Source organism: Narcine bancroftii, chromosome 4 (assembly GCF_036971445.1).
Source record: "Narcine bancroftii isolate sNarBan1 chromosome 4, sNarBan1.hap1, whole genome shotgun sequence".
Classification (NCBI taxonomy): Eukaryota; Metazoa; Chordata; class Chondrichthyes; order Torpediniformes; family Narcinidae; genus Narcine; species Narcine bancroftii.
The window spans coordinates 305447064-305467930 of NC_091472.1; the positions used below are offsets into that span (position 1 = coordinate 305447064).

The following is a 20867-nucleotide window of genomic DNA, read 5'->3' on the forward strand; positions in this document are numbered from 1 at the left end:
CTCTCAACTTTCACAGCAACCTTGAGGTTTCTATGGACTGGAACCCCAAGAACTGAACTCCAAGATCCCTCTGTTCCACCATCCCTGCAGAACTCCACTAGTCATCAAACTCCAGGCAGAATATGTTTCATCTACTACCCTCTGCCTTCTATGGACAAGCCAATTCCAAATCGACACAGCTAAGTTTTCATGCATCCAATCCTTCGTGACTTTCTGGATGAGCCTAACATAGGGAACTTTGTCAAATGCCTTACTAAAATCCATATTCAGTACCTTACCTTCATTACTTTTCTTTTTCACTTTCTTGAAAACTGAAATTAGGTTCATGAGGCATGGCCTGCCCCCTCACAAAGCTATGCCATAGCTAATAAAAGTTAGCATCTCCAAATGCTCGTTAAATCCTGTCCCTAAGAATTTTCTCCAATAATATGCTGGTTACATTTCCAAAGTAACAGAAGGTGTAGATAGAATCCAGAGAAGGGAGGAAGGTGTTTGCATTCACTACCTTCTGTAGCTCCTTCCGATCTTGACCAGAGCAGCTCCCATAACATGCTGTGATGCATCCAGTAAGTACGGTTGCTGAGGGGGGTGGGGAACATTCAAAACCTCTTTTTGTTTTCCAAGAGAACAGAAGCATTGGTGAATTTTCTTGATCATCGCTTTGATGTGTTTGTTCCAGGTCAGGACATTGGAGATATTTATTCCTAAAAATGTGAAGCTATTTACTCTTTTGAAGTCTGCGCCATTAATATGGACAGGGTAAAGGTAAAAATTCCATTATTGTCACATAATACTACATTTAGAATGTGACATACATGAAATTCTTTTACTTTTGTCTACCGTAAGGCGGACAGAGAGTTGCCATTTTGTCCAGTGCCCCTCACAGAAACCTACAGCACCTGGCATTCCTAGGCAGTCTCCCCTCCAAGTACTGACAAGTCCTGAGCCTTCTTAGATCCCGAGATCAGACAATCTCAGGCACATTCGGGCTATGTATTCAGGCTATTAGGTGCTGTGTATTGTGGACTCTGACCCCTCTCATGAAGTCAATGATCATGAGAATTATATCGTCGCCATGAAGAAACTTAAGAAAGGACAGGAGAGCTCAAAGGGGGATGAGAAGGCCTTGGCAAGTAGGATTAAGGAGAACCCCAAGGCATTCTATGCGTGCGTGAAGAACAGAAAGATGACAAGAGTGAAGGTAGAGGCACTTAAAAATAAAGGAGGCAGCTTATGTCTGGAGGCAGAGAAGGTATGTCTGGAGGCAGAGAAGGATAGGGAGGTCCTAAATTAATTCTTACCAGAGAAAGGGATCTTGGTCAAAGTGAGCTTGTATGCTGGTCCATGTTTAGATTAATAAACCCCCGGGACCAGACAAGATATACCCCAGATTGTTGTTGAAAGGGAGGGAAGAGATAGCTGGGGCATTGGCTATGATCTTTGTATCCTCCTTAGACACAGGGGTGGTGCAGTAGGATTGGAGAAAAGCAAAAGTGATTCCCTTGTTTAAAAAAGGTAATAGGGAGAATGCTTGGATTTATAGACCAATGAATCTTACATCAGTGGTGTACAAACTATTAGAGAGATTCTTAAGGATAGGATTTCTGAGCATTTGGAGAAGAACAGTCTTCTCAGGGATAGTCAGCATTGCTTTGTGAGGGGAAGGTCATGCCTCACAAGCCCATCAGAGTTTTTTGAGGTGGGAACAAAAGATATTGATGAAGGGAGGGAGGTAGATGAAATATAATTAGATTTTAGTAAGGCATTTGACAAGGGCCCCCCATGAGAGACTTATTCAGAAACTTGTTCAGGAATCCATGGAACGTTGGTAGTGTGAATTCAGAATTGGCTTGCCTGTAGAAAGCTGACAGTGGTAGTGGACAGAAAGTAGTGCCTGGTCGTCAGTGACTAGAAAAGATCCACAGGAATCTGTTCATGATTTTATATATGACCTAGATGAAGAAATGGAAGGATGGGTCAATAAATTTACAGATGATACGAAGGCTGAAGGAGTTGTATAGAGTGTTGAAGGTTGTCGTTGGTTACAAAAAGATATAACAGGCTGCAGAGTGGAGCAGAAAAATAGCAGATGGAGTTCAATGCGGATAAGTGTGAGGTTTCGCATTTTGGAAGGTCAAACCTGAAGGCTGAGTACAGGATTAATGGTTGGATATTTAACAGTACAGAAGAACAGAGGGACCTTAGGATCCAAATCCACACATCTCTCTAGTTAGCCGAGCAGGTTGATAGGATAGTTAAGAAGGCCTATGGAATGCTGGGCTTCATTAGTCAGGGAATTGAGTTCCAGAGTCTAGAGGTAATGTTGAAACTCTACAATTCTCTGGTGAGACCACACTTAGAGTATTGTGTTCAGTTCTAGTCACCTCATTATAGGAAGGATGAGGAAGCTATGGAGAGGAGATTTATCTGGATTGGAAAATAAGACATGAGGCAGGGCTAGCAGAACTGGGACTTTTCTCTTCGGATCAAAGAAGAATGAGAGATTACTTAATAGAGGTCTACAAGATTCTGAGAGGCCTATATAAGGTAGATAGCCAGTGCCTTTTTACCAGGGCTGGAGTGGCAAACATCAGAGGACTTTGGTACAAGGTGAAGGGAGGAAAGTTTAGTGGTGACATCAGGGCTAATTTTTTTACACAGAGAATTGTAGGTGCCGGGAATGCCTTCCTAGAGTTGGTGGTGAAGGCTGAAACGTTAGGGCATTTAAGAGACTTAGACAGGCATATGGATGAAAGAAAAATAGAGAGTTACTAGGTCGGAAGGGTTTAGGTTTTTTGTTAGGAATATATAGGTCAAAACTGACAAAAGGCAAAGGAGGAAAAACCCAACACCCAACCCCAACCAACCAATTTTCCCCTGCAACCGCTGCAATCGTGTCTGCCTGTCCCGCATCGGACTTGTCAGCCACAAACGAGCCTGCAGCTGACGTGGACTTTTTACCCTCTCCATAAATCTTCGTCCGCGAAGCCAAGCCAAAGATAGGTCATCACAACATCAAGGGCTGAAGGGCCTGTACTGTGCTGTAGTGTTCTACGTTCATTTTACTGACATTGAGAGAGAGAGGTTATTATTTTGGCACCAGGCCACTAGACTTTCCATCTCTTTCCTGCGTTCTGACATCTTTGTTTGATACCTGGCCCACTACTGTGATGTCACCTGCCAAATGTGAAAATGAAGTTGGAATTAAACATTTGTTAGGTGTGAATCCTGTTTAAGGAAAGAATGAAATGTTTCTTCCAGCAAAACATAGTGGTTGCAACCTTGTTTGTTATCTTTGAAAGTTATTTATAAATCAGGCTTGGAACGAAATAGACTCTGTAGGAGCCAAATTGGATTACCCTCAAAGACTGATGCAAGGATCATTAATACATAATAGTACTTCCAATGCAAACAGCAGGCCACCTTCACACTGCCTGCTCATTAATATGATTGCGGCTTGCAGCTGGCATTAACCACATGGCTGAGTGGCTGCACATCTCAGCAGGGTCATAAAAAAGTGGCAAGACTAGCTCGACTTAAAACTGGCCTGTGGACATGGATTGCGGATGGAACGAGTGGTAGATTGCAATGAGGAGATTCTTGTTGAATGCAGAATCCTTGCACATAATTCCTCAATCAAGTCTGGATCTTCTACTTCTGCTCATCACTGAAGTTGCAGACCTTTTCATTGACAGGAACAGTATAAAGTTCACAATTTAGCCTCATTGTGATGCCAAAGCATGCATGCTTGGTTCTGGGATGACGAGCTAACCAAAGGTGCTGTATGGTAACATGTTGGCTTTTGACCAGCAGGTAGATATTGAGATGATTCAAAGGTTCCATGTGGTGAGCTTCTTTTATTGGCCTGTGTAGGATTCTGTTCTATTGTCCTAATTGTCGAGGCTCAGGTTGGAGATCTGATCCCCATGATGAGTAGATAATTCTTCTAACCAGCCCCACTCCCTGTCCTGCTCCTCTGGCTTCTCCTGCTCTGTGCCACCTCCGCTTGTTTTCCAGTCACAATACACAAATGCAGGGAAGGCAGGTGATGGGGGAGGGAGGGGAGACATGGGATGGTGTAATTAACCAAAACAGAAGCTTGGTTCCTTCATTCCTAATTCCTGTGGCGTTCATCAATTTGGAACAACTTTAAAAATGCCAAACGACAGCTAGTAGAAATTAAGCACAAATAAACATAAAAGCAGTTCTGGCAAGTTAGAAAGACTTCTTTCTTCTGCTCAATGCCTTGTCCAGCTGGTTGAGGCTGAGAAAGAACAAAAGTAATGAATTCCAAAATTGCCACATTACATGGAGATTGACACCTGCCTTCTCTGCAACAAGCATGGTGCATGAGCTCTTTTACCTGCATGCATCCATTGCGAGGTATTCTCTGTGTGAGCACGGGCGCAGTCAATGTTCATTCTGAAACTAAAATTTTCAGTGGAGCACTCAAAAACAAATGTGCTGTGAGTAGAATACAGTGATGGAATTCAACAATCATGACTTCTATAAAGAGCCAAACTTTGAACTGAGCTTGTTGGCTTTGACAGCCAAGTCATTACACTTTTAGAAGCGTAACAACGGAAATTCATCTGGCCCAATGAAAAGCTTTGATAACTCATGAGAATAATTAATTTCTGTAATAATTAAATTTAATTGATGAAATTAGAAAAATATCCTTTGTCAATTTGGCAGTAAATATATTTTCTTATGGTTTTACTTTTGTTCTGCTTTTAATGGGACTTGTCAATTAACTTTCAGCCATTAGGTTATACAGATCAAGACAAAAGCTAATACTCCATTAATAAGGAAACAGATGGCCATCAGTCACAGCCCTTTGATCTGATTGAATAATGTAATCTTTTTATAGTCTTTATTTCATAGAGGATCTTATTAAGCAAATTGCAAATGTAGTCTGCACTGTACTGCGCCTTCAAAACTTTTCTTTTTAGTCGGTTTGTCAACTCATGCAGATTAGTTAATTAATCATGACCAAAATCAGTAGTTAGCCACATAATTCATTTCCTCAAGTGGTCTTACAAAGTTGGTGGCAGATTTGGTGTAATTTCAAGTCCAGTTCTTATAATTTTTTGCATAACTTGTAGATTTTGGTCCAAGAACGTAATCTGGTAAAAAGGATGTCTCTCCAATCAGTGCAAGTTCAAGTTTATTGTCACATTTATTGAAAATGCAGTGATGGACGTTGTTTTTCAAGCAGACCAATACCGCCAGACACAGTACAAGAGTACAAACCACAGAATTGCAGGGAAAGTTCAGTTGGTATGGAGGAAAGGCAACATAATTTTACTATTTTGGAGTTCATTCAATGAGTCTGCTAATGGCAGGAAAGAAACTGTTATGCTAGCTCTCCCATGCAGCAAATGAACTGGCTCCAGAGTCACAGGTGGGTCCACAGCAAGCGCCACCCATGGGGAATCTCAGTGTGAAGCCAATGTCACTTCCACCCCACAGGGCTCGAGGGTTGCTGGGAAGCATGGGCCTCTTAAGCTCGTGATTTTGAATTAGTGAATCAGTTGAACCGAAATCCTTTTGCTCACAATGGCCACATTGGTGACCCCAAAGGTCCAACATTACTTGGATCCGAGATGAACAACACAATCAACGTGCACAACATGAACAAATCAGCTCTTCGGAATGCAGTTTTGCTTAAACTGCCACCTTCTGGACCACTCAGCTCCTCATCCGGTTTCAACAAGCAAAGGCCCCGTTCCAGCAGTGCCACCTGTCATATATGTCCGAATTCACCACCTCATGGATGGCAGATGGCATATCTCCAGGAAGAACATCGGTGCATGCTCTGTCTCCAGGGGTGGTCTGTGCAGTGTTAGCAGAGGTGCAACAGGTGGACAGTGAAATGCCAGCATACCAAACTGCAGTCACTGGACTCCGCCTCAAGGACGTATCCATTGGGCCCAGAGGTGGCAAGCTCATTTGTGATGTGTCCACTGGGCAACCCCAGCCCATCATCTCGATGGCTTGGAGGCACTGAGTTTTTGACACCTTACATCAGGGGTGTCAAACTCAAATTCACGGAGGGCCAAAATTAAAAACTTGGACTAAGTCGAGGGCCGAACTAAATATTTATTGAAAATTTTCAACAACATCTGCATGTTTTCTCTTCTTTCAACAGATGTAATGTTAAACTTTTTCTTATTAAAATAAATGTTTAATAATAGTTTTGGATAAACTCTTTCCAGAAGCATTAACAAATGAGAAATAAAATATTCAATAAATAATATTTCTCGATAGAGGATTTGTCAAATGTTGCTAGTGTGCTGTCGAATAGTAAAATCTGAGGGCTATTGAGAATGTGGGAGAATAACATGATTCCTGAAACAATCAAATGGGTGACTGATTGTGGGCATGAACTCTAGCAGGGTTATTTGCCATGCACTTTTTCCATTGGTACAGATATCCTTTGATTTACACACTTTTCAAGTTTTATGCCTAATGAGCTTGTATCCAGGTGCAGGACCATTTTTAACCAGGAATATATTTATCACTGTGACATGAAACTATTGGAAGATCGTTTTATCCTGAGATTAAAGTTCATAATACTTACTCAGGCCTGTGTGCGGGAGGACGGGGTTTGCGGGCGATTAGGTTTGACAACGACAGTGGGGGGGCATCGGCTCTCGCTGCAGGGCGGCATCTCGGCGGATCAGCGGCCCCGTCACCGTGAGTCGCGGGTCGGCCTGCGGCAGGGAGGCGGAGTGGGCAACGGTCCTGGTGAGGTTAGGCCCGAGGCCTCCGGTTCCGGGCGCTGGGAAGCGGCCTTGGCTTCCCCTGACACCGGCCAGGCCCCAAAACCAGAGTCCACGGTGAGACCCTGCAACGTAAACAGAGGAGGTGGGGGTGATTAGTGGGCTGACGCCAATGCATTCTGGGATTTGTTGTATTACTGTGCATGCGCTATACTGGCGCGGTGGCCAGCGGGCCACCTCTAATACATTTTTGAAATGATCTTGTGGGCCAAATATAATTATATCGCGGACCAGAGTTTGACATGTGTGCCTTACATGGTTTAGCCTACCCTTCCATCCGGGCAACCATCCAGCTGATTGCGGATTGGTTCGTGTGGCATGGCTTAGGCAAACAGCTTGGGCACTGGGCCAGGATGTGCATGCATTGCCAGAAGCATGCAAGGGGCACTACTGCAACCTTTCCAGCCACCACATAGGAGGTTCAAGCATGAGCGCGTTGACATTGTCAGCCTGACTCAAGAGGAGCAAGGTACCTATTTACAATGGTGGACAGGTTCTTGAGGTGCCTGGAAAATGTCCCAATCGCTGACACGACTGCGGAGATATGCACCCAATGGGAAGCGTGGGCCTCTTAAACACGCAATTTTGAATTGGTAATTCAGTTGAACCAAAGTTCTGCTTGGCTCAGCGTGTTTCTTTCGTTCTCAGTGGCAGACCTGTTAATCTTCTTGCTGACAGGAGAGGGGTGAAGAGGTGTGGCCGAAGAAAGTGCATCTTTTAATATGGCGGCTGCTTTTCCAAGGCAACAGGAAATACAGATGGAGTGATCAATGGAGGAAAAATTAAGCATGAGATCCTTCTGTTGAATCAAAAACATGCAACCTACTGGTTGTTTGTAATCGTTGGTATCAACAAGACAAGACAATCTCTGTGCAGAAAAGGAGGAACATTCCTAGCTTTTATAGAAGGTAAGTTTTGAAACTCTGGAGATCCACAGCTCCAGGTACATTGATATTTTTATACAAATTTCAGGTTTTATAGCATTGCCATTGAATAGTTATTCATTATGTTAGTTGTACATTTGTAACATGCATGCCATTAAAGAGTCAATGGCAATAATTTATTTTTATCATGCATTGTGATTGGAACATGTATTGCCATTGCACAGTCAAGAAAAAACACAAAAGGGCAACTGTAATGATACCACAATCCAGCTGTATATTTCGGCCAATTATGGTCAATTTTAAATTATGGGTTTGATTTACTTGCAGATCAATATGATTTGTTTCTTTAATTTAATTTATTGCAATACTCTATGGAGGTGATAGCTTTTAAACTTTTTATCATAGATTAACAAAATGCAGGAGTACTATTGTGTGTCTATTGCAATTTTTTTTGCGATGCAGTCTCGAGTGATATTCATTACTGAGCCCAATATGTTGTCAGCAGGTAGTGATAGGCTACGCTTTGAAACAACACAGGCCTCGAAGATATTATCACAATGGGGAAAGTTGTAAATTCCAAGAGTTTGATATAGTGATAATGAAGGAATTATGATATATGCTTATGGTTAGTTGGTGTGAGATATGGAAATTAGGATAAGATTTTCCCATAACCTTCTTGCTCTTGTCCTTCCATATAATAGAGGGCTACTACAGCGTGTTGAACTAACGGTGCTGTGTCCTTCAGATAACAGACTGTGCTGTAGATAACAGACTGCACCTGCATTGGCGGAAAGGTTGACATCAGGTATAATGGCCTGTGCACTGATCATGTGATCTGCCTGCAACAGCTGACATCAAACCTTTGCCTTGCATGTTCACCAGTCTAGAGGAATTCAAGACCATCTTATCACACTCCTGAATTAAACCTTGCAACTAAGAATCGTAGAAAGATAATGAGAAGACCCACTCTGCCCTGTCTTTTAGTCAGATAATAATGTACCTCTGACAAATCAATTTCTAATCAATGGTAACACCCAGGATTTCGGTGGTGGAGGGCTCCCAACAGTGGCCAAGGCCGCAGCATATTCTTTGTTAGAAACCGTCAGCACCCAGACAAATATTTCTCAGTCTTTTCCTGGATACTTTTCCTTATCTTTGTAATTTGTATAAATCCAACTATAATGATAGTCAAGTAATTCTGGTCATATTTTCCTTAATCTTACCTGGCTCATGACTGGCTTCATAAATATTAAGTGTGCAAAGTTGGATTTATGTGAAATCTACAGAGGGGAGTTATAGGAGAGGGTTGAAATGCTGAAAACCAGACACACCTCAATGCATCCCCACTGTTTGACTGTGGTGGGAAGCGGGGGGGGGGGGGGGGGGGTTGGTGGGGGGGTTGGGGATAGTTTCATGTGTAGGGAAGAGGAGTTGTGGAGAAGCTGCTGGAGGAAAGTGATAAACAAAATTAGAAGCTAACTGTCATGCTCTGAGGCTGGACTTAGAGAGCTACTATTTTGACACTGGCTGTACCAAATAAATGATGCAGGTGGCCCAACAGGCATCCTTATATCAGATGGCACACCTCTAAAGCTAAAGCTGGCTCTCTGCCAATCTAAACCCTCTGCTTGGATTTGCCCACTGCCATTGCTGGCCTACCAATGTGTTTTGTGGAATCTGGGTTAGGACTTGAGCAAGCAAGCTTTGAACACCGAGCTGGGCAGATTTCACAGCTGGGGTTTACTGGCTGGGGTTCCTTTTGTGCAGATTCACGTAAAGCATGACATGCTATGGTTGGGATGCTATTGAAGGGCTGTTCAGCATTGTCCTTAGTTAGGTTTTCATCATATCAGTCATCTGACCCAACCTCCCTTATGGTTTGGAGTTTTAACCCACACTGAGTGTGCGCTGAACATCTGTCTGCAGAGAGCACTGTGAGTTCACTGGCAGATTGGGGCAGATGGACCAAGCTAATCCTACATCCTTTTCGCCATCCTTCTTTATATTTTTCTTCCCCTCCCAAGTTTCTGCACCACTGAAATTCATTCTTGAGTGATAAGAAAACAAAACAAATGGCAAAGGAGTTCGCAAGATCTAAAATGCTGAGAGAAACAAAAAATAAAGATATGAAAAGCAGCTTCAACATTAGCTCCAATTTGCTGCAGGAATATTAATTCCAACTTTATAAATGTGAGTCCTCAAACATCTTGAATGGGCCTTTTTCATAAATGTAGATTTCACTTGGCCCAATAATGTTAAAAGTGCTGAGAAGTATTGAACAGGACATATTTGAATTATTAAGTATAATAATGAAGCTCCTATCAGGTTCAACTCCCTAAAGCCTGTCCATCATCTACAAGGTCCAAGTCGGGAGAGTGATATAATACTTTCTACCTTCCTGGATGAGGTGCAACTTCAACAACACTCAAGAAGCTCAGCACCAAACAGGATGTTTGATAGACACTTGATAGACACCCCATCCACAACCATTCATTCACTCCACCATTGACAGAGAGTAGCAGTAGTTTGTACCAACCTCCTCATGCACTGCAGCAACTCACCAAAACCCCTTGGACAGCACCTTCCAAACCCACATCTTCTACCAGCTGCACACAAATTGCTGGAGGAACTCAGCAGGACAGGCAGCATCCATGGAAGGCAAGAAGTAGTCAACGTTTCAGACAAAACCTTTCATCAGCTTTGCAATTTGAGATTATTGGTAGAAATAGAAAGGTAGCAAATGACAGCATTTGCACTTCACCTGTTTCTCAGCTATGACCAAAATAAAAATAAATCCAACAAGGATATATTCATCAAGATGATTGGCATTGATACAGAACTGAGTGAATTCATCATTATACAATAATGGGTTATTTTTACGATTATTTTGATGCTATTCTTACAAGAAGTATGCTCGCACTAGAGAGCGAAAGGACCACAGAGTCAAAAATGAGTTGAACCAATTGACTTTAATAGAACTCTCAAGCGCGTTTAAATCCCTCAGAGCCCAATGATCCTTGAGACACCTGGGACCTTTATAACATCAGCCACCAGGCTGTGGGTTTGCCCTGCACCCAGAGCTCTCACAATCAGTTTTGCCGCGGACTTTCCCCCGGCTCCACGAGCCGGTTCACCTGTTGGATGACCAGAGCCGGCATTAGGAAGTATGGAGTCCACGGCCAACACCTCTTTAGTCCTTTTGGGTGGCCGACCTCATTGGCGTGGGGGTGACACATTTGCAGGGTGTCCCAATGTGCCGGCTTGAGGCAGACAATGGTGAAGGTCTCCTCATGGTGGCTCACATCAAGGACACGTGGTTCCAATCCAATGCACCACCTTGTACAGGCCCTTGTATGGCCACTGAAGTGGAGTCCAGTGCTTTCCCCTGTGGACAAAAATGTAGTCACAGTCCCGGACGTTTTTGGGGACAAAGGAAGGTGTCGGACCGTGGCACGAGCTTGGGACAGGAGTTAGTGATCCTACCATCTCTTGGGGTCCTGTGAACTCTGCCATGGGTATCTCCTCTGTGCCATGGGCCACTGGCACAAACTCGCCAGGAACCGTGAGTGGGGTGCCGTATACCAATTCTGCTGAAGATGTGGTTGTCTTCTTTTGGAGCTGTGTGGATGCCAAGAAGCACCTATGAGAGCTCATCCACCCAATCTGGGCCTCGGAGGTGCTCCAGTGGAAATGGTCTACCAGGCCGTTGGACTCCAGATGGTAGGCCGTGGTGTGGAGCAGCTGGGTCCTAAGTAGCTGTGCCAGTGCTGACCATAGGCTGGACATGAACTGTGACCCCTCCCCCCCACCCCCCTCCACCCATCTGAGGTGATGTTGTCATGCAGGCTGAAATGTATAATCCAGTTTGCAATGAGGGCTCTGGAGTGGAACATTGTGGATGTGTCGGCGAGCGGTACAGCTTCTGGCCACCTGGATTAACTTGTCAACCACAATGACCAGCAATGGACTGACGATGTCCACGTGACAAGCTGGAAGATTTGCGGGGTGGGGGGGGGGGCGGCCTTCACATGCCTTTGGATTGCTGGCTCAGTGCCCGATCTGCTTGTGTAGGCCATGCCAAGCAAATCTATCAGTCCAGTTGGATGGTTGCCCAAATGGACAGGTGGGCCAAACCATGTAGAGCATTGAAAACACAAAGCCTCCAAACAGCAGGAATTATGGGCTGCTGCCTATTGAGCTGAGGGGGATGTCCTCAAGTTGCAGGACTGAGAATGCGGTGCAGTAGGCCGGCAATTCTTTGTCTATGCCTCAGCAAGCACCGCATAGTCCAACCCTGTGGACAGGGAATGCAATGAATGGATGGAGGTGCAAGACAGTGCATCGGTCACAAGGTTGATTTTCCCGGAGATGCGTGGGACGCTGGTAATATACACCGAGATGTATGACAGGTGGCATGGTTGCCATGCCTACCATGGATTTGAAACTTTGGCGAATGCGAAGGAGAGGGTTTGTGGTCCGTGAAGACCGTGAACTCCCACCCTTCCAAGAAATACCAAAAGTGTTGGATGGTGAGGTAAAGGGTTAGCACCTCCCTGTCGAAGGTGCTGTAGTTCAGCTCCGGGGGTTGCAGATGCCAGCTAAAGAACGCAAATGGTTTCCACTGACCCTCGAATAGTTGTTCCAACTGCTGAGTTGGAAGCATCAACTATGAGGGCTGTGGGCACATCCACCCACGGGTGTACCAGGAGGGTGGAGTTTGCAGGAGTGTCCTTGGCCTGCTCGAAAGCCACTGGTGACTCCGTGTCCTAGATGATTTCCTTGGCCTTGCTGCACATCAGGCTGAACGGGAGGGGGGGGGGGGGTCACATGATTTGGGTCGCTGATGGTAGGAATCAGTGGTAAAAGTTGATCATCCCCACAAATTCCTGTAGGCCCTTGACTGTACTGGGCCTGGCAAACTGGTGTATGGCCTCGTCTTTCACCAGCAAGGGAACCGCTCCATGCCAGTCAATGCAGTGCCCAAGGAAATCAATGGCTGACAGCCTGAACTGGTACTTCATGGGGTTGATGGCCAGGCCTATTCACTCAGGCAGCAGCAGAATTGGCGCAATTGCATCAAATGTTCTTGGTGCAAGCAGCTGGCAATCAGGATATCATCTAAATGGATGCAGATGAAATCCAAGCCACGCCCCACCGCTGGAATGTTTATGCTGCATTTTTGATTCCGAAAGGCACCTGCAGGAACTTGAATAGGCCGAACGGGTGATGAGGGCCATCTTGATGACATCGCTGAGGTGGGGAGGAATCTAGTGATGGGTCGACCTTGGAGAAAATGCATATCCCATGCAAATTGACCATAAAGTCCTGAATGTGGAGCACTGGGTAGCAGTCGGCCATGTTGGAATCATTGAGCTTTCTGTAGTCACCGCATGGTCTCCATCCTCCAGCCAACTTGGCCACCATATGCAGCAGAAAGGCCCACGGGCTTTCTGAATACTGGATGATCCCCATCTCCTCCATTTTCCTGAACTTCTCCTTGGCGAGGTGGAGTTTGTTGGGTTGGAGCCTGTGTACCTTGATGTGTAGCAATGGTCCTTGAGTGGGAATGTGGTGCTGTACATCATGCTGAGGAGATCTGCAGTGTAATAATGGTCAGTAACTCCACTAGTTCTCTGGCAAATTTGCTGCCTGACAAAGTCACATAGTCCAGGTGTGGGGCTGATAATTTTGCTTTGCCAAGTGAGAAGGTCTGGAAGGTCTTGGCATTCATTAGGCACCGACCCTTGAGGTCCAGTAGGAGGCAGTATGCCTGGAGAAAATCTGCACCCAATAAAGGCTATGACACTGCCGCGAGTGTAAACGACCAGATGAAATGGCTGGAACCAAACTGTAGTGGGATGGTTACATGCCATAGATGCAAATGCTGCTCTTGTTGGCAGTGGTGGGCACCGGTTTTGATTTCCCGGAGTGGGTGTCGTGGCTTGAGGGGGACAAGATGCTAACCTCCACCTCTGTGTCTATGAGAAACTTTCACCCAGAGTATCGGTCCACCATCGTGGTGGTCAGCCATTGTAGCCATTAGCGACGAATGACCCTGGAGTTTCCTGGAAAAGAACAGGGTGGGCAGCAATGGTAGGCTCCTGAACCCCAATTTTGGTGTTAAAACACTAACTGTCTGAACTGGGGTCCCTCCCTCCTGTGGATGTCTCTGGCTTCATGGGTGGCGTAGGAAAGGCCCAGGCCTTAGTGCGTGACACAGCAACTTGGTCGATGGAGGTCCCGCCATGCTGCTTGGGGTGCCACAGGATATCTGCATAGGCCACTACTTTCGTGAGTCACTGAAATCGTTGTCAGCGATGAAGAGGCGAATACCTGCTGGTGTCTGCTCAAGAGAGACTTCTTCAAACAGTAAACATGGCTTATGGCCGTCTACTAGTGCCAGCATTTGTTCATTAAGGCCGATGGCGTGCGGTCACCTTGGATGTCCATGTGGGGCAACCATGTTGCACACTTATAGCGGGAGAGGCCAAAAGTACGGATCAGGAACGCCTTGATTGTTTCATACCCGGCTGGTGTAGGAGGTCAATGATGCGGCCTGCTGTTTCCTGGTCGAGTGAACCGACCACATAGTAGTATTCTGTGGAATCTGAAATGATTTGCCTGACTTGGAATTGGGCTTCAGACTGTTCAAACCAGACCTGCGGCTGCAAGGTCCAAAAAGTTTGCAGTTACAATGAAACTGCATTCAGTGTGCTTGAGTTGGTCATCGCTGAGCCCAAATGCTGTTTGGACGGCTGGGGTCACCAATGTAGTTGCACTAGGCACGCAGCGAGCGAAAGGACCACATAGAGTTGAAAGTGAGTTGAACCAACTGACTTTCATAGAACAGTCGCGCATGCTTAAATCACTCGGAACCCGATGATGCTTGCGACTCCTGGGTCCTTTATGACATCAGCTGCCGGGCTGTGGGCTGGCCCCGCACCCAGAGCTCTCACAGTCAGATCTGCCGCAGACTTGCCCACGGCTCTGTCAGCCGGCTCACCTGTTGCGTAGGTGAGCCGTCACAATATATTCAAATACAGTAAATAGTATTTGCTGAATATTTTCTTTCATATTACTTCTAAATTATAAGTATATCTCACTTTTTATTATCGAGGCTGCTTTGCTTTAATTTCTGCCATGTTTGGCAACAAAACCAAATGCAAACAAAGTAAGTTATTTTTCAAACTTTTGTGTCACCAGCTCAAAAAGGAAAAAGAGTACAAAAAGTACAGATTTTAGATGAGCTGCTGTTTGATCTTTAGAGGTGAAGATGATGTGGCTCCATTGCACAAAAGCAAAGCAATTCCAAAAGATGTGGGTATCATCTTTCAGTCATGTGAACCGGTGCGGACTCGAAAGGCCAAAATGGCCTGTTTCCGCTCCGTAAATGGTTATATGGTTATATGCCCTATCCACAGTTGAAGAGCACAAAGTGGAAACCCTTTCAACAACAGCTCTGAAAGCACCACGTTAGCTCTTGATTGAATACAAAGGTTTATAGAAAGGTTTTCAGACTTTTTATAAATAAACCATTTTCTGTTTAAAGTTGTTGCAAATGTGTGAAATTGCTCATTTCTAGTACTCAAATATCAAATTAGTTAGTTGACCCAGACTACAGATGTAAACAGCAGGAATTTCCTGAATACTAAAAGAGCTAATTGTCCTTTGAGTCTGCATTACTTGTTAAGTTAATGAACAATGTAGTTGTTGGAACTGTAAAGCTTGCCAAAGACAAGACTCCATTCTTGTTCATAAGAATGTGATCATATACTGTGTTTAAATAAATGACTTATGTGAAGCTTTGCTTGTCTGGTCTGGAAATTATCTGCAGACAATCTATATTCTAATCCGAGAAGATTCGGAAAAGGCAACAGTTGAAACTTCTGTAAGAATGAAGAAGGGCAATAGGGTTGGTGTAGCAGTTAGCACCACCCCTTTACAGCGCCAGTAATCAGGACCGGACCGGGGTTCGAATCCCACACTTTCTGAAAGGAGTTTGTACGTTCTCCCCGTGGTCTGCGTGGGTTTTCCCCAGGAGATCCGGTTTCCTCCCACCATTCAAAAAGTACCAGGGGTGTAGGTTAATTGGATGTAAATTGGGTGGCACAGACTCATGGGACGAAATGGCCTGTTACCGTGCTGCATGTCTAAATAAATATATTAAAAAATTAAGAGCAGAAATTCATTCCCTATTGTGTATATAAAAGACAGAATTTGGTCATGGCCATCCATCACATCCTCCTCCTTAAAATTAAGGTGGTTAATTTATCAACTTTAATTTTGACAGAGGGCGCATCTCTGTGCAGGAGACTTACAGCACTTTATGCGTAGATCAGTAATTGCAGTTTATACTCTGGTTCCTTCCAAAATTTCAGCCAAATGATCAGAAGAAGGTTTTCAGTCTTCCTTCCAGTTTAAGTGATCTGTTGGAACACATTCAGCAATAGGTGGTAAATGTCTAAAGAGTAAGAGTTCAAAGAAAGAATTTCATTAATGTAATGCATTGTTTAATGTGCGATAGGATACCTTTATAAGCTGCTGCAATTACATTTATAAAAGTTTATAATTGCAAAGTTAATGCATGCATCACACTGCTTGAGCCACTGGATTGCACAGTTCTATGTGCATACTCTCAAGCCTACAGTGTTTGTCTTCAGCAGCGTGGATTCAATGCTGTCGGCCTCTGCCATCTCGAGTACTTCGATGTTAGGTCACGTCTCCAGAATGGAGGACCATCGCCTTCCCAAGATCGTGTTATATGGCGAGCTCTCCACTGGCCACCGTGACAGAGGTGCACCAAAGGACTGCCTAAAGAAATCTCTTGGTGCCTGCCACATTGACCACTGCCAGTGGGCTGATCTCGCCTCAAACCGTGCATCTTGGCGCCTCACAGTTCGGCAGGCAGCAACCTCCTTTGAAGAAGACCGCAGAGCCCACTTCACTGACAAAAGACAAAGGAGGAAAAACCCAACACCCAACCCCAACCCACCAATTTTCCCCTGCAACCACTGCAACCGTGTCTGCCTGTCCCGCATCGGACTTGTCAGCCACAAATGAGCCTGGAGCTGACGTGGACATTTACCCCCTCCATAAATCTTCGTCCGCGAAGCCAAGCCAAAGAAAGAAGACAGTGTTTGTTGGAAAAATGCCAATCCTCATGTAGTGCTGGCTTGATGGGTATTCTGGGCTGTGTATATTCACTTAATGCACAGGAAATCAGGCTGGAACAGCAGGAGGAAGCTCAGCGTCTGTACGTTTTAAAGGCATCCTTAATTATTTGCAGCCTTGTTAGGGATGGATTTACACAAGAGCTTGTTGTATTTTGCAGTGTGGAGTTCCTTGGGTCCTAGATATTCTTCCAATTATTAAGGTAACCGTTTAAGACCCTCTAGTCCTTCGAACAACGAAGGGCATAAAAGAGAGGACCGAAGGCAAGGGTTCATAGGTAAGCTTAAAAGAGGAAGGTGAGAAGGGCATATCCCCCAAAGCATCTTTGGGCAATAATGCCCCTAACTTCTTGTACCCAAGGAACTTGCTCCCAGAGGCTAGGAGCATGTGATCATTGAGATCTATGTCTTGTTGAAGGCAGGTTTCCAACCATTTACTTTCAACCTCTATGCTTGGCTGCTAAATTGTGCAGTGACAATGGAGACCCTGATTCTAAAGGGGAACACATGAAAATTTATTTTGGCAATGTATTTCCTGCTCCAAACAGAAAGTCCAAAACCAGCCGTCCATAAATTGAGGCAAAAGTGGGAGTCAGATTTAGGAGGATCAACTTGACTCCAATTATAAATGCAAGATGTAGGCTAGTACAGTACAATTTTGACCCTGCAACAAAATGAACAAGGTTAAGCCAGAAATTTCAGACCAATGCTTTAGCTGTGGCATAACAACATGTACCAAGGTGAATCCATTTTGGGTAGATCTAGGCCAAGTTCTGGAAAGAATTATAGGTAAAGAGTTCCCACAGGATCCAGAGTTTTCCTACTGGGGAACATGCTGGACATAAGACTTACGATGAAGCTGTCCTAATTTTAAATACAATTCATAATGATCGTATCGGCAGTGGCCAGGAAGTGTATAGTGGTTACCTGGAAATCTGACTCCCATCTAGACATTGCGCGTTGGAACACAGAAATGTGGAGCTGTGCTCCCCTGGAGAAAATTACCTATAATCTGAGAATAAAAAGTATGTTTCTTAAAATTTGGTGACCATATTTAAATTACATTGGAGCACAGATATAGTGTGGGCCAACGTGCCTCACCCCCTACTCCACCTACCTACCTTTCCATTGGGGGGCTCTAGGAAGGTTGTCCTGTCGTACCACAATTGAGAACGGCCAAGAAAAAGTGACAGCCCAAGCACCAGCTGCTGAGATGTGGCAAATCCTTGAACCTTATTTATTGGTTAATTTCTTTTCCATATGCTCCTTTGCCCCTGTTAGTCTGGGTGTGGTGTGTGAATGCGGATATCTAATAATGTTGTGATGTGTGTCCGCTCCTAAACGGATTCTTCTTCTTTGGCTTGGCTTCGCGGATGAAGATTTATGGAGGGGGTAAAAAGTCCACGTCAGCTGCAGGCTCGTTTGTGGCTGACAAGTCCGATGCGGGACAGGCAGACATGGTTGCAGCGGTTGCAGGGGAAAATTGGTTGGTTGGGGTTGGGTGTTGGGTTTTTCCTCCTTTGCCTTTTGTCAGTGAGGTGGTCTTCTTCAAAGGAGGTTACTGCCCGCCGAACTGTGAGGCGCCAAGATGCACGGTATAGAAAGAGCCCCAGAGCTAAGAAGCCATTTGAAAGGAATAAGGGGCAGGGACGATTCCAATTCTGATTCCCTTACCTATGTTGTAGATGTTTGAGGTGTGGAGGGTTGGGGGGGGGGGAGGTGGGGTCAATGACTTGAATTTGGCATTGATTTTATGCATAGCTATAATTATATTTGTAAATATTTCAAAATGGAAATTGAGTTTGAAAAATTATAAATAAAATATTTAAAAAATGAATCAGAGTATTCTACTCAACAGTTCAATCTTGGGTAAAAAGCATTAGGGCATACAAATGCTTGATGGGTTGAAAATTATAACATTTCCCATGAATTTTCCCAGATTTTCACCATCTTAATTTTTTTTTTTGCTTTTCTAAACCCTGAATCTATGGACCAGTCCAGTACAGGGAGTTACAGGGTGCCAGGATCCATAATGTGGCACCCCAAAACTGCTCCCTGGAGATGGCTTCCACTTCAAGTTTACCAGCTGTACACTCCACTGTCTTTCCACAATGACAGCTTCGCCTGTGGTCCACAATGAAGCAGGAAGCCAAGGTGTGGAGAAAGAGACTGGAAGAACAAACCAAGATGCAAATGTGATGTCAGAACATTCCAAACTCCCTGAGGATTCAGTGAGCATCTGAATAAAGGCTGAAATTAAGAAGCCCTTTACCAACTTATTAGAAGGCATTGCCAAGTTGAAGTAGTGATATAAAGTGGTAAGTTACCATCATGTCCCACTAGTGTCTGGCAATGACCATTTTTCAACAGAAGGAAGTCTGCCAATTTTTTCCTGGCATTTAATTACATTATTTTTGTCAACTTCCCCATCAGTAACATCCTGGGTAAGCATAAAGAAAAAAAAAATAATTGCTGAAGCTGGAACTTTGAAATAAAAACAGAAAATGTTTAAAATCCTATTGGTCAGGGTCAGGCAGAATCAGTGGAGAGAAAATAAGGTCAAATACTTTAATCAGAATTTTAAAATCAAGCATGTTCTAACCTGCAGGAAAGAAGGGGACAGGGATGTAAACAGAACAGGATGAATGACAAAAGAGGAGAGAAAAGGAAATGATAGAACAAGAGATACAAAACACAACAGTGGCTGGAAATCTAAAATAAAACAGAGAATAATGGAAACACTCAGCCGGCCACTTATAGAATCATAACAGGCCCTTCGGCCCAACTAGTCCATGTTAACCAAATTATGAACCCAAGCTAGTCCAATTTGCCAACATCCTAGCCATGTACCCGTCTAAATGTATTTTTGAATATTACAATTGTTTTGCTTCTTCTACTTCCTCTGGCAGCTTGTTCCATACCTGTGTGAGGAAGGTACCACTCAAGTCCATTTTAAATCTTTCTCCTCTCATCTTAAATGAATGTCCTCCAGTTTTTAATTTCCCTGGCCTGAGAAAGAAAAGATGACTACTTACCTTATCAGTGATTCTCTTGATTTTATAGAACAGCCTATCCAGCCTCTTCATATAATTCAAACCCATAATTTCTGGTAACATTCTCCTGAATATATTCTGCAACCTTTCCAGCTTAATGAGATCTTTCCTTTAGCTGGGTGATCAGAACACCATACTCCAAGTGTGGTCACACTAACATCTTGTCCAGTTAAAATGTAACATCTCTACCCCTATTGCCAATGCCCTGACCAATGAAGGCAAGTAAGCCAAACGCCTTCCTCACTAACCTATCCACCAGTGCACCACTTTCAAAAACTCTATATCTGTACCCCTAAGTTCTCCCTATTCCATGTATAACACTTTCCAGGGGCCTACCTTTCACTGTGTCAGTCCTGCTCTGGTTTAACTTAACAAAGTGCAACACCTTGCACTTATCTAAGTTGAATTCCATCTACCATTTCTTGACCCACTTTCCCATTTCATCTAAATCTTCCGGTAATTACCTCCACTTCAATTGTGGTGTCATGTGTAAATTTCCTTGCTGGAAAACTTTCTGGTTTAAAAGAAATAGAAAGACGGGTTTTCTGAAATTGTTGAATTGAATACCGAGTCTTCAGGTCAGTATTGTGTCCTGTTAGAAGACAGAGTGGAGGAAAGGAGAACTCTAAAAGCCTTTTCACACCACTGAGTACATATGAGTTAACCCTCCAAATATGAGGGTCAAATTGAAGGAATCGCGCGGTGTGATAAGAAATAACCGGGCAGTACGAGTCAATTTCAATTGGGTTCTCAACTCTGCTCAGAGAAGAGTTGAGAACCCAGCCGAGTTCACTCACTAATCACCTTCAGGCGGGTACGATTAGTGACGTTAGTTTCTGCATGCTTGTGTCAGTCTGGCAGGTAAATTTCATAGTGCAGTTGGCTGCACTCTGACAGCCCCACCCCACTGCCTGACCATCGCTGCCTAAGCCCCACTTTGACAACCTGTGCTCTGACAGCCCCCTGTCCTGCTGC

The 20867-nt window shown here is 44.4% G+C and overlaps 1 long non-coding RNA gene across 4 annotated transcripts in view; it reads right to left on the reverse strand.

Annotated features, from left to right (window-relative positions):
* The window catches only part of LOC138762208 (uncharacterized), a 170733-nt gene that overhangs the window by 48402 nt on the left and 101464 nt on the right, over positions 1–20867 (reverse strand). For 3 of the 4 annotated variants that reach the window (XR_011356824.1, XR_011356825.1, XR_011356822.1), the window contains exons 2-3: positions 15988–16095; positions 6584–6850 (exon numbers count right to left, since the gene is read on the reverse strand). This is a non-coding gene — a long non-coding RNA (uncharacterized lncRNA). The remainder of the gene's footprint in view (positions 1–6583; positions 6851–15987; positions 16096–20867) is intronic. The other variant, XR_011356823.1, reaches the window with a different exon arrangement.